The 16,109-nt window shown below is 36.0% G+C and overlaps 9 non-coding genes across 9 annotated transcripts; all 9 read left to right on the top strand.

The window, feature by feature from the left end:
* Positions 1-1,025: 1,025 nt before the first annotated feature.
* TRNAN-GUU (transfer RNA asparagine (anticodon GUU)) lies at positions 1,026-1,099 on the top strand. Its single transcript has one exon. It is a non-coding gene; the product is annotated as a tRNA-Asn (tRNA).
* A 747-nt stretch (positions 1,100-1,846) lies between these two features.
* On the top strand, positions 1,847-1,920 carry TRNAN-GUU (transfer RNA asparagine (anticodon GUU)). The gene has a single exon. It is a non-coding gene; the product is annotated as a tRNA-Asn (tRNA).
* A 501-nt stretch (positions 1,921-2,421) lies between these two features.
* Positions 2,422-2,493, top strand: TRNAG-UCC (transfer RNA glycine (anticodon UCC)). Its single transcript has one exon. It is a non-coding gene; the product is annotated as a tRNA-Gly (tRNA).
* Positions 2,494-3,628: 1,135 nt separating this feature from the next.
* TRNAG-UCC (transfer RNA glycine (anticodon UCC)) lies at positions 3,629-3,700 on the top strand. The gene has a single exon. It is a non-coding gene; the product is annotated as a tRNA-Gly (tRNA).
* A 688-nt stretch (positions 3,701-4,388) lies between these two features.
* TRNAN-GUU (transfer RNA asparagine (anticodon GUU)) lies at positions 4,389-4,462 on the top strand. Its single transcript has one exon. It is a non-coding gene; the product is annotated as a tRNA-Asn (tRNA).
* A 196-nt stretch (positions 4,463-4,658) lies between these two features.
* On the top strand, positions 4,659-4,732 carry TRNAN-GUU (transfer RNA asparagine (anticodon GUU)). The gene has a single exon. It is a non-coding gene; the product is annotated as a tRNA-Asn (tRNA).
* A 430-nt stretch (positions 4,733-5,162) lies between these two features.
* On the top strand, positions 5,163-5,234 carry TRNAG-UCC (transfer RNA glycine (anticodon UCC)). Its single transcript has one exon. It is a non-coding gene; the product is annotated as a tRNA-Gly (tRNA).
* Positions 5,235-5,958: 724 nt separating this feature from the next.
* Positions 5,959-6,032, top strand: TRNAN-GUU (transfer RNA asparagine (anticodon GUU)). Its single transcript has one exon. It is a non-coding gene; the product is annotated as a tRNA-Asn (tRNA).
* An 8,977-nt stretch (positions 6,033-15,009) lies between these two features.
* Positions 15,010-15,083, top strand: TRNAN-GUU (transfer RNA asparagine (anticodon GUU)). The gene has a single exon. It is a non-coding gene; the product is annotated as a tRNA-Asn (tRNA).
* Positions 15,084-16,109: the final 1,026 nt, after the last annotated feature.

Raw genomic sequence — 16,109 nt, 5'->3', positions numbered from 1 at the left:
TAGATAAGTATTTCAACAAACCCAAAATGCAAAGTAATTACAATGACAGATGAAAAATGCTTCCTTTTTTAACGAAAATATTCAATTGATTTTAGGTCGTGTAAAAGACAAAAAAAAAACACTTATGTATGGTAGATGACATTGCCAAATAAATACTTACATTATTAACGCTTCCAATCCTTATGGTGATATTGTTCCAACTGCAACTTCACACTACTTTAAAAAGTAACGAGTAAAAGCGATGTCTTCGTCAATATGAAATTGTGTCGAGAAAGTAAATACGTGTTCCTCAAATAGCTGTCAGATGTCTGAATGATATTCAGGTTTAATTATTAGCCCCTATTTATTTAAGTTCATATACTCCCAGTAATCTATTTCAATCAATACCATGAACCCTTCTTCCAGTCGTGATTGGTCGAGAGTTTTTCTTATGGGTGCGGCTTAATCAGAGACAATTAAAACTGACCAATCAGTGGTGAGATCTATTACGTAACTCGGTCTTTTGTCTCCCATCTCTCAACGCGCCTAACAATAGCTCGTGCATCGCATTGGCATATTCTATTCATTAAACAAGAATAGATTAAATTGCTTTGAGGAATGATGTTGATAGAATTAAACCAACATTGAACGTATGAAAACAGATAGATGTGTTAAACAAGCTACGATATATTTGTAAGATTTGTGGTACATAGAGTTTTAATATATTGGATTAATTAACTTTTATGCAATGAATGAATAAAGATCAAAGAATTTTACAAAGATATCAAGAACACAATTATTTCCTTCATTAAGTGTATTTGATAATGACAAAACAACACCATGAACTACATTCCCTTTTTTACTTAAACGGAAAACGGTATTGGAACCATTTCGTTGCAAATCATCAATGATATGTCATTACTGCGAGAAGTATCGTCGATAAACGTATATTACGAATAAATACATTCTATAATTAAAGGATAATAATATAATTATAATTTGTATGTGCAAGATAGATTCCCTAACTTCTGCATAATTGCATCAAAGCTTCTGTGGCGCAATTGGTTAGCGCGTTCGGCTGTTAACCGAAAGGTTGGTGGTTCAAGCCCACCCACGAGCGATGTAAAAGTAGATACAACTTGGACGAACAAATAAAAATTTAACTTTCACAAGATCAAAAAAGCAACCCTGTGTACAAAGAAACAAACCCTAGTAAAAATTTAATATTTAATACTAAGTATTAATAGATATTTAGAGGCCCTATTTTGGAGAGGGGGGCTAAAAACAAAAAGTACCATTGCGTGTACAAAGTATATTTCAAAACAGCCCCCCCCCCCCTAAAAAAAGGTTAGGACATTTTGAAAGTTGCAAAGGGTTGTAATTGCTACATATATATTAACCAAAGAATACTATACTATAAGGAACGGCACGACTGTAGAGTAGAACATAATTGTCCCGATTGTCAAACTAAAATTCATGATATTCAAAAGTCAAGTTCACCAAGATATCAAATTGATAAAGCAAACAAACTCAAACAATCTTGACGCTCAGTAATATAGTCACGAAACCTTCTTGAGACTTGACTGGACGAGAGTTTCTCCAATGGGAGCGGCATGATCAGAGATAATTAAAACTGACCAATCAGTGAGGAGGTCTATTACGTAACGCGGTCTCTTGTCTCTTCCCCATAACAGGGCCTAACAATAGCTGTCATTAGTCTCAACATTTTCTTTAATCAAAAGGAGGGATTGATTGTTTTATAAACAATAATAAATGGAAAAGAGGTAGTATAATAAAGGGGAGTGAAGTAAACTGTAAGCCTTTCATAATATTTAATGGACATCCCTTTCATATGCATTCCATCGGAGCTTCTGTGGCGCAATCGGTTAGCGCGTTCGGCTGTTAACCGAAAGGTTGGTGGTTCAAGCCCACCCAGGAGCGAGAACTAAATATTTTGGTGCAAATCTATAATATTTTGTTCAGAAAAAGCTATATGAACCTACCTTCTAATCTGTATTATCGTGATCATGAATATAATTTTTTTCTTCAAATTATAAGAAATTTCATATTGTGAATGATTACGAACTTTATGCATTCTTAGATGCAAGATAAAAATTGCAGTGGTAAGAATGGCAGGAGTAAAAATACGTAGGCAAAAACCTGTATTACCTGATCTGTATTATCGTGATTATAACTACCATTTTTTCACCAAATTATAAGAAATTTCATATTGTGAAAGATTACAAAATACATGCATTCTTAGGTGTAGATAAAAATGACAGATAATAATAATGGCAGGAATAGAGGCAAAAAAATCAATTAACTACATATGTCAAAAACAAATAATAATTGGAATGCGACAATACACATAAAAAATAACCAGGGTCATAAATATCGACCAGCATCTGTTGTTTTATTTTGACTTCACTTGGTAATATATAAGCGTTGGTGGTATAGTGGTTAGCATAGTTGCCTTCCAAGCAATTGACCCGGGTTCGATTCCCGGCCAACGCAATTCGTTTTCCCCAAATTATGTGTTTTGTTCTGGAACAAGCGAGAGATCAGGCCCAACCAGGAGTGCGATAACAATTTTTGTCTAGATTTACATATTTCGTGTACAAGAATTATTTTTATGAATAAGATATGAATTAGACATGTGTTACAGATGTGTATTTTTTCCTTCAAATTATTAGATTGCCAATTGGGTAAAATTCCTACAATTAATTTATATTCATCAAGCTATAACTTATCATAATAAAAGTGTTTGTCCATTTTAAACAAATCTTGTTTTTCTGGAATGAACCTTGAATGTTTTCTAGTGACTAGTCAGACCAACGCTTTTACCGAAGTTTCTGTGGCGAAATCGGTTAGCAGGCTCGGCTGTTAACCGAAAGGTTCGTGGTTCAAGCCCATCCTGGAGCGAAATAACCTTCAGTGAACTTTCGATGTTATTTTTTGTATTTTTTTTGCAGACATTTTATCAAGATCGCAAATTCTACTTTGACGAAACAAATAACGTCGAGAAAACTAACACGTCCTCATTTGTCTCATTTTGTAATCCGTCCGTTAAAAGAATACAAACCACGAATCGTGATTGGTCGAGAGCAGGAGCGGATCCAGGATTTCCAAAAGGGGGGCACATTTTCCCGAGGAAAAATTTGACAAGCAAAAAAAAAAGTAATTAACCAAAAATTAAGGACAATTCGTCCACTAAGGGGGGGGGGGGGGGGGGGGGCACGGGCCGGCTTCCCCCCTGGATCTTAACAATCAGGGTGGATGTCTATTATCTAACCCCCTTAAACTGAAGAATGGATGAAATTATTTAAGGACTGTTGTTGAAAATGAAAAGTTCACGAACTCCGCAGTCGTTTACCAAACACAATTTTCTCGCACAGTCTTCTCTTTTAAAGTAATGAGACATTCCTTTTTTAAATAGATTACATTGATTATGTTACTATTTTGCTAAAGGTTAATGATTTTCATTAGGTATATTACTGGTCATTTCTCATTGCATTTACTGGAAAGAGCTCCCATGAATATATTTTTTGGGGAATGAAAATTCATTTTCAAAGTTTGGAACTTACATAATTCTGGAGACTACATTCTCAATTCGATTAAAATTGGCGGAATCACTTTTTAAGCACACAAAGCGTTGGTGGTATAGTGGTTAGCATAGTTGCCTTCCAAGCCATTGACCCGGGTTCGATTCCCGCCCAACGCAATCATTTTCCTCTAATCTTTTACATAGATTCATATATCAAGCAATGTTAATAGTTTTTACTAAAAACAAATTTCAGATTTTGTTCCTCTCATGTTTTTGTGTGTTGTTTATTCCGAGAATTCGTGTGTTTATTGGGGTTTTTTCTCCCCATTTGTGTACAATTATAATTACATTTACTATTAATTGTTATCAAAGTTGCAAGTAATTTTTTTGACGCTGTCCGTATTCTCTTCGTTGATCGTTTTAAACATAATGATCCGGGAGTCGTGATTGGTCAAGACTTGTAAGGTGGGTGCGGCATGATCACAGACAACTAAAACCAACCAATCAGTGAAGGAGACAGTTACGTAACTCTGTCTTTTGTCTCCACCCCCTCTTATCGCGCCCAATCTTGCTCGCAGCTCTTCCTTTGCCCGCCCCCTTATTATGTAGATTAAATTTTAAGGGTAGATTTTATTCTTTGGAGGAATTTTCTCGAATGGAAAGAATCATTCTGAATTATTGCTACATAACACGTTCTTTGAATTTATCATATAAGTTTATACAATTGATAAAGTAGATAGTAGACGAAAGTATAATAAATAGTAAATAAATTGTAAATAAACTGTGAATAAACTATAAGCAATTTGAAAAGAAATATCATTATCTATATATAGTAATCAATACACTTCATATCCATTTCGTCAGAGCTTCTGTGGCGCAATCGGTTAGCGCGTTCGGCTGTTAACCGAAAGGTTGGTGGTTCAAGCCCACCCAGGAGCGAGATATAATTATTTTGGCGTATCAGAAACTCCCTTCTATCCTTTTTTACATAATATTTTGTCTTTCAAGTTGTAAGGAAATTCGTTTTGAATATTCCTCCAGGGGAATTTTTTTTTACTAAACTTTTCAAATTTGATATTTTTTCAGACAAAGATAATTTCTATTTAGAGACTTGCTAGATAATGTTTGCATCAAAGCTTCTGTGGCGCAATCGGTTAGCGCGTTCGGCTGTTAACCGAAAGGTTGGTGGTTCAAGCCCACCCAGGAGCGAGATGTAGATATTTTGGTGATAAAATGATTATGTAATGTCGTTCTTTTTTTTCAAAAGATTTATCCCAAGAGCTAGAATACACCCAACAAAATAAGATATGAAAAGTCAGAGAATACATCGGCCGAAATAAATTCTATTTCAAAGAACATTCTCATTTTATTGCTAGGTACACTAGATTGACTAGAATCTGTCCGTGTGGAAGCTTGAAAAGAACGCTATAAATTATAGGTCGGAACAATAAAAGGGAATTGTACGAATGATCTTGGAGATCTGATTCAAAGCAAATGAAAGCGGATTCTTGCATCAATAATTCAACAAAATAGGAAGAAAAGAAATGGGGTATTCCAATCGGAAGTTTCTGGCTACATGCAATGAACACGGAAATCAAAGATATACATTTTATTTACATATTAAAAAAGCCTAAGTAAAGCGTTGGTGGTATAGTGGTTAGCATAGTTGCCTTCCAAGCAATTGACCCGGGTTCGATTCCCGGCCAACGCAGTAACTTTTATTTCCTTACTAATATTTTAAACATTTTAGTGACGGCCTTGCAAGGGTCTGATTAATGCTTTTGATAAAAACTATTTTTTCTATACTAGTATTTTATCATGGACCTACTATATCGAGGTGATTCATACAGTCAAGCCCAAGCAACATAATTGTTACAAAAGTAATTTAGATACTGTTAGTGTCGTGTGCTTATCTTTGCATTTTCCTTCATGTTCTTGGCTTACTGCTATTTAGTTTTAATTTCGTTCGTTTTTACTCGGTATTATATATAAACCTGTATTGATGTTTTATATTCATACTGCTGTTGATCTCTTATGTGCTTATGAATTAGTTACTTGTTAAAATAACTAATAAAGTTTGGATTTGACATGCAGAGCTATATAAGGAAAGGGACATAGTTGTATGCCCATAATTTCATACACATTTCTATATTTTTTAAGCTTTATCTTTCAGAGATATTTACAATTCTCTTTAAAAGATAATTATGAAGTTCCATTAATAATCATAATTATGCTTATTGGCCTATGACGTAATTTGTTTCTGACTATAATTACAATTTTCATACCAGATTGATATAGGCCTATAATATTATTTATTCCTATATTTTATAAACAATAATAAATGGAAAAGAGGTAGTATAATAAAGGGGAGTGAAGTAAACTGTAAGCCTTTCATAATATTTAATGGACATCCCTTTCATGTGCATTCCATCGGAGCTTCTGTGGCGCAATCGGTTAGCGCGTTCGGCTGTTAACCGAAAGGTTGGTGGTTCAAGCCCACCCAGGAGCGATTCTATTTATGTAGTTTTTACAAGTTTAATGTTTTCCTTTTTCTATGATAACTCTACAAGTATATACATGTAGACAGCAAAGTTTAATGTAATTATCACAAAACTTGGAGAAAACATACGAGAAGGAAAAAAATCCCAAGAACATTCAGGCCTAGGGTCTAGTCATTTTGTTGGGTTGGTTGTGTACATTCATCCTTTTTCTTTTTCCCTAAACAGTTTCTACGGACCGTAAAATTGAATACAATTATCATAAATTTAAAGGGAAACAAATAAAAATGAGACTTTCAGAAGAAAGGAAATGCATTTTATCCCCAAGGACATTATAATTTTTTGGCTGGGTCCACCAAATGACCACATTCAATGCATATTAAATGCACGAATCATCTTTGAGAATTGATTCAAAGCAAACAACATTCCATAAATATTACCCCCCGAAAAAATAAATAAAAATAATAATAAACAAATAAATAAATAATATAAAACAAAAGGGTAGATGAAATCATAAGTATCTGGTAACATGAACAGGACAACGCATGCAAAAGAGCTAAAATTTGTTTACATAATATGATGGGAGCTCGTAGCGCAAGCTAAACATTTATTCCATATTCAGTACTTTTGTAATCATGAAAAGAATGCGTAATCGCGTATCTCGCTGAAAGCTACAAAAAATCGAATCGTGAGCACAATAATCTGTTTAAATTGACTAGAAAATGGCCATCATGAAATTTCAAAAAAAAAAAAAAAAGAAGCTCGCTCCTCATCAGTTTTTTATTTGGTATAAGGTATTTGTCCAGTTCTTGGTAACAAAACATGCATAGAATGTCCACTTTTAAGGTTTGAATATCACACATTTTTGGTTCGCGTTTTGCGCTCGCACTAATTATTGCTCATTAAGGTAGTCATTCTGATCCTGATGAAATAAAGAAAATAAAAAAATGTGAATTTTACATCTTCAGATTTTTTTCCCCCCAAACCGCTTGCTCGCTACGCTCGCAGAAATGAAAGGTAAATATATAACTTATCAATCAGAGATCACTTAAATTTTTTTGCTCAACTTAATTACTACAAAACACACAACCTCTTTACACAGATGATAATCTTATGGCGAAAATATCAGTTTGCACCAAACTGCCCCTATTGGCCCCCTTTTTGGCTATGCCCCCCCCCAAAAAAAAAGGAAAATACGTTCCGCCGCCACTGGTTTAAAAACACGCATCGTCTTCATGGCTAACTGCTAAAAGTTCTTAAAGTGTCCCCTTTAGATCAGGTCAGAGCTTATATTTAAAATTTCTGTTCGCGCTTCTTGCTAGCAGTTATCATCTAGTTACATAGGCATCTCGTTTTGAAGATCACAAACATATTGCCCATCATATTAAAAAAAATATAGCTCGCGCTCGCATTATTTAAAAAGGGTTTATCATGTTATTACATAGTTACTTTATTTTATAAGTATAAAGCTAATTATTGACTGTTAGGACTACCCTTTCAAAGAAACAAACAAAAATCAACTTTAAGCTGCCGATCGAGGAAAATATGGCTGAAAAAAAATTTGCCCCCCCCCCCTATTTGACAAAAGTTGGATCCGCTGGGAGGGAGGCAGGGGGCACTTGCACCCCAAAAATGAAATAAAAAACAGGAAAATGCATATTTTTCCAAAATGGGAAAGTTCCTTTTTCAAAAATAAATATGCTGTTTTTCATGTTTTTCGAAATAAAATACTTTTTAAAAAGTATACAAGTTAAGTTTTCAGGCTGGAATATTGCAAATTTTCAGCTTGCGCTTCGCACTCTCAATTATTCGATTGGAGAAATTATGTATCATAAAGAGGTCACTAAATGCTTTCTTTAACAGGTTCCTTTTCTGGTCAGTATGTTTAAGCTCGCGTTTTGCGCTCGTGTTAATTCTTTAGTTAGATGCACATCTTTTTAATGACAGCAGAAATCTGCTCGGATTTTTAAAAACTTATTTTCATTTTTTATTGAAATTCCCTTAAGTTTTAGCTTGTGATTTACGCTCGCAACACCTCGCAATAATGCCATTTTAAGAATAATTGACCCCTAAACGAGTTTTACAACTTCACCTTTAAATTCTTTTATACCAAGCCGCTCGCTCATTATACTCTCTCCCGAAAAATAAACCCTAAATATACATTTTGCCATAATAAGAAGTCACTTCAAAAAAGTTTTTCTCTACTTAATCACTATCAAGCACACAATGACTTCAAGCAGATGACAATCTTAAAGGAGAATGAAACCCTTGAAACCAGCTGAATCCATATCAAAGAGAAAAATCAAAGAAACATATTGTTGAAAGTTTGAGGAAGATTGAATGAATAATAAGAAAGTTATGAGCATTTGAATATTGAGATCACTAATGCCATGTAGATCCTCCCATTGGCAATGCGACCAAGATCTGTGATGTCACACACGTACAACTCCCCCATTACTTTAGTACTTATTTCACTTATATTCTCACTTTTATAGAGTCTATCACAAGGTGAGGTGTTCTCTTTATGAGAGGACAAGTAAAGAGGTTTCACAACATTATATCATTGATGAATCGTTTGTCATATGATTAGAATGAGCAAAAAGAGATGTTTTGGGGTATATTTTCAGCGTCCAAAAGGGGAGAGTTGTTCATCTGTGACATCACAGATCTTGGTTGCATTGCCAACGGGAGGATCTCCATAGCATTAGTGATCTCGACATTCAAATGCTCATAACTCTTCTATTGCTAGTCCTATTTTACTCAAACTTTTGTTGATCTTATTCTTTGATTTTTCTGCTTTCACAAAAGCTAACTTGCTCCAAGAGTTTCATTCTCCTTTAAGGTGAAAATATCACCAAAGTGCCCATTTTGACGTATGAGTTTCATTTTTTGGCTTTACCCCCCGAACGAAAATTCGTTCGGCCGCCCTTGCCTTCCCATCCTCATAACAATTGAACGGCAACAGTGTCCCCCGCCCCCCCCCCTTGCCTCTGCCTCTGCTTTCCCGGTTTTCATTTTTCGGATTAACAAACCTTATTTTGTTTTCGGATTAACAAACCTTATTTTGTTTTCGGATTAACAAACCTTATTTTGTTTTCGGATTAACGAACCTTATTTCGTTTTCGGATTAACGAACCTTCGGAAAAACGAACCTTATTTTGTTTTCGGATTAACGAACCTTATCTCGTTTTCGGATTAACGAACCTTCGGAACAACGAACCTTATTTCGTTTTCGGATTAACGAACCTTCGGAACAACGAACCTTATTTCGTTTTCGGATTATCGAAGCTTCGGAACAACGAACCTTATTTCGTTTTCGGATTATCGAACCTTTGGAATAACGAACCGTCGGAATAACGCCACAAATGTTCGGATTAACGAACCCTTTTTCGTTTTCGGATTAACGAACATCGAGGTATAGGCAATTTACGTGTTTCGCAATTACGAACCTTCGGAATAAAGAACCTTCGGAATTACGAAGCTTCGGAATTACGAAGTGTAACCGTGCGGGCTATGTGGTGATACAATGGTTTCCACCTCTTATCTTAAATGGGAAAATTATTAAAACGGATCTAATTCCGGGGGCCAAATCAGGCACCGTTTCATCAGCTTTTTCGTCCGACCACTTGTCAGATGACATCTTCCCTCGAACCTGATTGGCCAAGAAGCACTGTTACTATCGTAACTGTCTGATAAAGACAAAGACGATGGTGATGACACCATAGGCTATGGTTGCTCTTACACTTTTTGTTCAAGATGGTCTTTATATCACGGGCCTTCATTTTTTAACCCCCTCTCTTTCTGTATCTCTTTCTCTCTCTCTCTCTGAATCGATGTGCCCTATGGCTTAGGTACGTTGGGACCCGTAGCTCTACAACTTTGATTTTGTATATGTCTTTGACTGAAATTAAGTTATAACATTTATAACTTGACATACTGTGTCATATTACTCTGGATTAAGATGGCTCGTCTCAAAGTGGTTTTCTTTACACCTCTCGTTGTGATTTCATGTGAAAATAGGTAATAATCATTCTTATTCTTTTGAAGACAACTGTGGAATTCCGAAGGGCTCTATTTTGCGGCCCCCTCTCTTCACATTGTTTACTGTACTGTTAATGATATATACAGATGACATTCAAGTGTATTAGGCATTCCTATCAGGACGCGGAGATATTGCAATCAGTCTTTTTAACAGATGTATACAAGACTTCTGGCCAACCAGAAACTGCATCCAAGACTGAAGATCCAAGTTCGTATCAGTTCCTTGGAATGATCTTGTTGTAACTGTCGATGGAGTCGACATTCCTGCAGTTAGTAAGGCTAGCAACGTGGGTGTAATCATAGTTCTTACATTGACTGATCATGTTACCAAAACTTGTCAACTTGCATTTATGGCCGTTCAGAAAATTGTGCAAATCCGTCAATACCTAAACAGAAGATGAATTAATATATTTGTTCATGCTTTGATGATGTCCCATGTTGATAATTGTAACTCGTTACTGTATGGCCTTTCAAGAGAGGATACGGATAATTCCAAGGAGCTAGCTCCTTCATAATTCAGAACACAACTGCCAGGTTGATAGTTGGTGTTCGTACTAGAGATCCGATGATTCCGATCACACCTATTCTAAAGGGCTTACAACGTTTATTCACGTATCGCGTTTTGAGTACTATCGTAAAAACGCGCCCTCTAATCTACGAAGTATATAGGGTCTACACTGCATTCAGACCGCAGGGTCCCGATGCTAATGACACGTATTTTGCTTGTAGCATTTCACCGAACTGTTGGACCACATAATTAATAAACCCGACACTTCGTAGACTAGCATTAGGGGGATATTCTTTGTACGAAAGTACTCAAAATGTGATAACGTGACTAATCGTCGCAAGCCATTTTAAAGAATCTTCACTGGCAACCTGTTGCTAAACGTCTTGAATTTTATCATTTGCTTCAAAGCACAGAATGATCTTGCTCCATCCTACATCTCAAACAAACTTGATTTACAGGCACAATCAAGTGTGGTCACTTTGATCTTCTTATCAAAATCTTCTTCCAGTACATCCATTTAAACAGACGGGGTAACCGAACATTTGCTTAGTCAGCAGCAGTATACTATGAAATTCTCTGCCCTTAGCAATAACAAGTATAATCTTCCCTTTCTCACTTTAAGAGTAGTATAAAGACCCACCTTTTTAATTCCTTATGTTATTATACTAGTTTTTTAATGATGTAAATTATTTTGTTATTGTTGTAGCTCCTGTGTAATATACATGTACAAGTTTCGTTTAATATTGTAAATCACATAGTGTTGATTATTATAGGCGCTTGATAAATCTTCACTCTAAATGTAAGAGAGCTAATCTGGTCCCTAAACACACTCCTATCAGATTGAGATGAGCGACCAGTCATTTTGGAGTGGGATTTACATCTTTTCAGAGTGTATTATAGCTCCTTTTGGAGTGAACAGTGTATACTTTTAGACATTTTCCCTTCCAAAAAGAGGCAATTCCACAAGATTAACAAAGGCGATGTATTTTTCTCTCAATTGATAAACTCTGTAATGTTCTATGCCCTTTTTTTCTTGAATGCGATTTACTCCTGGTTATTTCTCTACGGATACTAGAAGAAGGCCATTTCGTTTTTGTCATTTTTGGTGGAAGTAATTTAAATCAATACAAATAAATCGATGAATACATCATTGTTTTATCGATCTACTATCGTACTGTTGTATTATGTTTGGAAATATATACAAATTATTGGAAATGGTATTGGAACTGAAGAGTGAATTATGTGCTGTAACGTGTGAAATTTGGGCAAGTCTTATTTCTTCACCGATTTATTTGAACAAGTGGGGATACGAACGGTTTAAGCATGGATTAGTGAACATTGATTTTGAGAAAATTTTTAAGGGCCGTCTGCACCATCCCGAATTTTCAAATTAGCGCGCTATTTCTGGGGCCCGTTGCAGAAAGAGTTGCGTTTAAACGCAAGTCAAAAAATCAATCGCAAGTCAAAAATGCGCGCTGTTGATTGGTTGAAAATCAAGTTGCTCATGATTTTAGGAGTTGCGATTGATTGCAACTCTTTCTGCAACGGGCCCCAGATCTGGCAAATTATCCCGATCTGAACAATCTCGAGATTATTTGCAATTGAAACGCAATTATCGCGCTAGTTCGCAGGATTAATCTCGAGATTGCAATCCCAAGTCAACTTGGGATTATTTGCAAAATAGCGCGCTATTTTACGAATTATCGCGCTAATTCGTAGGTGCAGACGCACTCGGGGTTATTTATACACGGCGTCAGACCATAATGCAGCGATGCCTCGCTCGAGCTGGAATCGCTCTTCTTGCGATGGTGGAGACGGGTTTCTTGAATCTCGAGATTAATCGCGAAGAGGGCCGATCGGGCTAAAATCTCGAGATTGGGCAAACTCGGGATGGTGCAGCACCGCCCGAATATGAGCTAACTTGCCCGGCCTAAAGGATTAGTCTCCAAACTTTGAAGCGGAGGGTCGTTGGTTCGGATTTCTTACAAAGTTGCACTGTTAGTTTATAAGTGTATGCATAAAATGGCACCCGAATACCTCTATAGTTTACTTAGATCCCCACACCGGCCACATTATAGACTTCGTTCTAGTGAAGACACTACAATTTTACACATTCCTAGAGTTGTTTCAAGGGGGGGGGGGGTGAGCTAGTTTTGATTTTTGCGGTCCCAAATTATGGAATAGTTTACCAATTCACCTTCGATCATGTACTTCTGTTGAATCGTCTAAAAGACATTTGAAAACATATTTATTGTTGTTGTAGTGTAACTGTAATATTGGAGAGCAATTTGTACAAAGCGCATAGAGCAATTTCAATTGATTATGCGCTATATAAGTACCAATTTTTTATTATTATTATTATTATTCGGATCTCATCAATGGTTTAATTTACTTCAGCAAGGAAATTGATCCACTCAACCCAGGTGAGGTAAATGGGTAACCGACTTGCTTTGAAATGCTTACGTGTTGTCAAGGGCGGAAATCTCTCCCCAAAGGTAGGGGGACCAGGGGCTGGAAAATTTGACAAGCCCCCCCAAAAAGGTAATCACCAAAAAAATAAGGTCATCTCGTCCAAAATAATGCTTTATTTCGAGTTTGAATGATGTATTTCTTCCATCATAATAGACCAAATATAGTAGGGGACATATTGTGTCCCCTAATATTTTGGGTAGGGGGACGCGTCCCCATGCCCCCCCCCCTGGGATTTCCGCCCATGCGTGCTGTCATTGACTTACCGAGCTAAATCCAGGGAAATAATTCAATATCCGATTTTTTTTTTACTTTAATTTATTTCCCATTAAAAACTCAAGTAAAACAAATGCAATGGTGATGCCCTATACAAAGACAAACATGCACCGTGCAGAGCATTGCAAAATGCACGTGAATGACGAGTTATGACGCAGTTACATTTCCCCTACGGCGGCCGTACGGCGAGTCCAACGAAAACAGCATTCGTTTTTATTCAAACCATCTATCCGTCCTTTCACACGGTAAAAGAAAAAATCGTCATTTGAATGATGATTCCATTGAAAAATAAGGCTAATGACGAATATTTAGCACGTGTGAAACCAAACTAGAACATGATTAGGATCATGAACGCTCATCACAATCACGATAACAATCGCAATCATTATTACAATCATGATTCAAGATTCACGTGTGAAAAGGCCCTATATGTCACGGGTACCAACAATGTTTTAGACTCGCCGTACGGCCGCCGTAGGGGAAATGTGACTGCGCCATAAGAACGAAATGGAGATATAGAATGGCACGTGGGAAGCGACGGTGCCATAGGCAGTAGCTCCTCTAAATCAGTTTGGTATGCAGAAATGTACAAATATTGACAAATATCAAATTCACTTGGAAATATTTTTTTCTCTTATTCTATTTTATTCCCCGAAAACCAGCATCCCCTCTGACAAAATTGCTCCCAGGTCCCTGATCATTTTACGTTGTGATATCAAACCTTACTGGAATATTTGAAATAGCTATAGATTTACATAAGTTAACAAACCTCTGTGACTCTGCCTGGCTGGTAAAAACAAACCCGTATTATCGTGATCATAAGTGTGAATAATTCTTGAAATTATAAGAATTTTTATTTTGTAAATGAATACGAACGATATACAGGTAACAATTACGACAAGGGGCAAAAATTGCAGAGGTGGAAAACGACGACATCAACAACAACACGATGGCAGTTGTACAAATGACAGAGCTAGAGATCCTTAAATAATATATAATATGTATTTATAATATGTAGTTAGTGATTGTAGGCCTATATCAGAAACTTATAGTTCCTATCCAAAGATCATGTAATCGTTGGGCAAGTCCACATTTCTGAGAAGTGTTTTTTGCCAATTTTGACATTATGATCATGACTTTTACTTTGTTTAATTTTAGATTAAATCTTTTGGACAGAATTATGAGTTTTAATGTATATAACCTAATTCCAAAAACAAATGAAAATTAACAATTTCAATGTTAAACCAAATCTTATCCGGACTTTCTGCCGTGATTTCGCAGGACAGACCTGTCGGAACGTGAATGATCCTTATATGGCAAATAGTAATTATAACGGGAACGTGATGATATGAACGAAAAGAAAAAATAACATCCAAGGTTCAGATTCTTTTCACTATCGTCTGGATTTGATTTGACGCATATAATTCTCATAAGAGAAACGTTGGTGGCATAGTTGCCTTCCAAGCAATTGATTCGATTCCAGGCAAATGCATTATTTTTTCCATATTATTTTCTTGCTAATCAGTCGAAATAGGGGGAGGAAGGGTAGGGGAGGGAGATAAATAGAGAAGGGGAGTGGTAAAGGTGTCGGTGATGAAAATTAATTTTATGAAAGAAAACATATGCTATTTTTCCTTTATATACGCCGAACGTTGATGTTGAAAAGGCAATGACAACTAAACACTGACATTGAAGCTTCTGTGGTGCAATCGGATAGCGCGTTCGGCTGTTATCCGAAAGGTTGGTGGTTCAAGCCCACCCAGGAGCGAGATGTAATTAATATTTTTTGTGTAAATCTATATCTTTTTTTCGTTTAGAAAAAAAATATATGAAGCTATTTTGTAACCTGTCTTATTATAACCGTTATATCATTTTTTTTCAATTTATTATTATTATGATTATATATTAGATTCAGCGAACAAGAAGAAGCAAGAAGAAAAGGGAAATTGATAAAGTATGATTGTCTGAATATTACGTAATTCTTTTTATTTCAGAAAGGTAAAACCTCGTGTTCGTTCGCTTCTCTCGCTCGGGACTTTTAAGAAAAATTTTCGCCCATACTATTTTAGGCCCCTCAAGCCTTCACGTTTCTGCTCGTCTCCTTTCCTTCATTCACACCTCTCTCATAAGTTTCCCATGTAATATCGCCCTCTTTTTGAAATATTTTTTTAATCATTTTTCTATCTTCTCTCTTTATTTTTTTTCTACCGCCCTCTTCTCTATTTCTTTTGAACGTTTGCACTGAAAGTTCGAGCAATGATCAAGAAACAGAAAATATTGTAGTGATATTAGACAAAATATAAATACAATAGTGAGAAAGGGGGTGAGGAGAAGAAGAGGGGGGAGACAGATGGAGAAAATGGCGGAGGGGATAATGAGTTCATATGATTATAGAATATATTATTCGACGTCACAACGTATAACCTCCCAGCCACGATTAGTCTTGTATACACTTTAAAAGTTGGACTTCCCAAAAAAAATCTGGCAAGTTTTTTTAAACAAAATTATTGGATAAGACTATTTCTGGAATATAGGACATTCTTATCCCAACCGTGGGTAAAATCATTTGATCAATAGTTTATCACAATTTTGACAATTTTTAACCAACTTTGTTGATCAAAATTGCGTCATGTTTAATAGAGAATAGACGTTGCTCAAACATTTATTTTGTATGAGCAACATTTTTGCAGTGAAAATGTTCGTCATACAAAAATCACATATTAAATTCATCCATATACTGAATTTTCCATCTCAGTCCCTGTCTTTCTCACTTTCTTATCCAATATCATTCCCA

This window comes from Lytechinus pictus, chromosome 13, assembly GCF_037042905.1.
Source record: "Lytechinus pictus isolate F3 Inbred chromosome 13, Lp3.0, whole genome shotgun sequence".
Taxonomy (NCBI): Eukaryota; Metazoa; Echinodermata; class Echinoidea; order Temnopleuroida; family Toxopneustidae; genus Lytechinus; species Lytechinus pictus.
This window is presented reverse-complemented; position numbering and strand designations above follow the sequence as displayed.